Raw genomic sequence first — 2500 nt, forward strand, 5'->3', positions numbered from 1 at the left:
CCTGTGTCAGGATTGGGTAATTTGCGCGCCTGCTGCCTTCCTTGGATGTGGTAGCCGTTTCTCAGGCTCCCTCTCCGGAATCGAACCCTTATTCCCCGTTACCCGTTGAAACCATGGTAGGCCACTATCCTACCATCGAAAGTTGATAGGGCAGAAATTTGAATGAACCATCGCCAGCACAAGGCCATGCGATTCGAAAAGTTATTATGAATCATCAAAAAGTCCGAAGACATTGATTTTTTATCTAATAAATACATCTCTTCCAAGAGGTCGAGATTTTAAGCATGTATTAGCTCTAGAATTACCACAGTTATACCATGTAGTAAAGGAACTATCAAATAAACGATAACTGATTTAATGAGCCATTCGCAGTTTCACTGTATAAATTGCTTATACTTAGACATGCATGGCTTAATCTTTGAGACAAGCATATGACTACTGGCAGGATCAACCAGATAACTATCTTGAAAGTATGTTCTCCGAGGGGTTGTCGAAGACTAGCCTCAACACCCCCCCAGAAAACACCCTCGTAGATATTGAATGTTAACTCGTTGAAACAACGAATTAAGCACAGATCACAAGGAAAGAAAAACAATTACCTTGTCTCTCTCTCCTCTGCCCGCAAAAGCAGACACCACCAGGCAGAAATTCACCCAGCAGCAGCCCACCCTGCAAGCACTAAGTTCTCTAATCACTTAATTCTTGCCATAGCACTCTTTGAGTTCCTCATGCAGAGAGTCCACCAAACACTGTCCCGGTGTTTCACAGAACAAAGGTTTGATATCACCCGCAAGAGAGGAGGTTACACTAGACAAATCACAGTCAAAACGAATAAACGTAGCAGACCGGCTATCTGTCCAGGCATTCCCCCAAATTAGAATTCTTTGAAATAGATTGCTATCAGCTAGTAATCCACCAAATCCTTCTCTGCTCACCCATGGAATCGCAAGATGTCCAGGATGAGACTGTTCAGGCGTCCGCAGCTTCCCCTTTGCAAGAACAAAGGTTACGCCGCTTCGCCCATGTCAAGCTCGCTGTATAGGGACTGAGCAGATCTGACGATCACCCAGCGACCCTCTCCACCGATTGACGAGGCCATATTCAAGCACAAGCTCTACTCGAGCTCGTTTCCGAACTCTTTCAAACTTCACTTTCAACTGCTTTCGCATGAAGTACCCCCGGACCGAGCTTGCTCTTCGGCCTGGCTCGAAAAGTAGCCAAAGGGCCCGGCATCTGGCATCTGCAGTCCACTTTGAACAGCTCGAGGCCTCCCCGTCCTGCTCCAGCAGCAACACGCGAGCCTCAGGCCCAGATCCGGCCCTCGAAATCCCAGGGTCGCCCGACACTTTGCGAGCCTCCCACAGGTGCTGTCCCCAGAAACGCCCGCACAACCACGCCCTTAACTATGGCTTTGGGCCCCGGCACTCGGCACTCGGCTGCGAAAAATAAAACGTGTGCCGTCGCACGTGGTCACATGGCCGCCCGCGCACTCCGCACGTCGCCCCGCCCCCGGATTTCCGCCCATGACTCGCATGACTCGCGGGTAAACCCGCCCGCCGCACATCATTACCCAAAACGGACACTTAAGTACCCGTCACAGGTGACACAGTGACTCACGACTCACGTCCCCCGCACGCAAAAACTCCAGCCCCAAGGGCGAGCCCTCGGAACCCCGTAACACTTCCGAACCTAAAATCGGGTTTGGGGTTTCTGAATTTTCGCTTCACGATCCGCAACTAAAAACACCACCCTGCCATACAAATATCGCCCGTACCGGCCACCCTACCCCGCAAAGTGCACCATTTCCGCCGCAGATCATCCGCTTCCGCGCCCCGGCAACTTCTCGGTCTTGCATCCCCCATCTTCCCAGCCACCATTTTACCAATCCCGGTATTCTCCCGCCCACTTTCCCCACTCCGAACACTTGTCCGATTTCTCGTACTTCAAAATTGATGTTTAGGTACCATATCACTACCTTCCACCATACTAACAACACACATCCATACACTCAACATATACTCCCACAGAATAAACAAACACAACCTCCGCAATCCGCCAACCATTACCAACGGAAATTACCGGATATTGTACAACTATTTCTAGACCAGTGTGGGTATTTCCGCCGCAGGGCCCGGAGCACCCGAAACGGCCATGTCACCACCCCAAATCGCCGATTCCACCCCCGGGGACCCCGCCAACCGCCCCGTTTCTCAGCTCCAACGAATCGAGCCGTCCGAACTCCATCCACTGCCACCATAAAAACCCACACCTGCCATACAAACTTCCGACCCTACCCCCCCAGCCCGACACCACACCACCCTATTTTCCACCATCCACACCCCCCATACACCAACTTTTGCCAGTGGTTTTCGAAACTACCCTGCAAACCACCCCCACACACACCCTAACACCCCCCGGTTGCCATACAAAAAGTTTCCCAAAAGTGTTCCTGAAGTTGTTTTGCCGGTCGTCTTTTCTGACTCCTCCCGTGACTGCTCCC

The 2500-nt window shown here is 51.4% G+C and overlaps 1 non-coding gene across 1 annotated transcript in view; it reads right to left on the bottom strand.

Moving 5' to 3' along the window:
• Positions 1–458, bottom strand: part of RDN18-1.7 — a 1800-nt gene extending 1342 nt beyond the window's left edge. Inside the window, exon 1 of the ribosomal RNA XR_010605621.1 lies at positions 1–458. This exon is cut by the window's left edge and continues 1342 nt beyond it. This is a non-coding gene — a ribosomal RNA (18S ribosomal RNA).
• Between the last annotated feature and the right edge of the window lie 2042 nt (positions 459–2500).

This window comes from Nakaseomyces glabratus, chromosome M (assembly GCF_010111755.1).
Source record: "Nakaseomyces glabratus chromosome M, complete sequence".
Classification (NCBI taxonomy): Eukaryota; Fungi; Ascomycota; class Saccharomycetes; order Saccharomycetales; family Saccharomycetaceae; genus Nakaseomyces; species Nakaseomyces glabratus.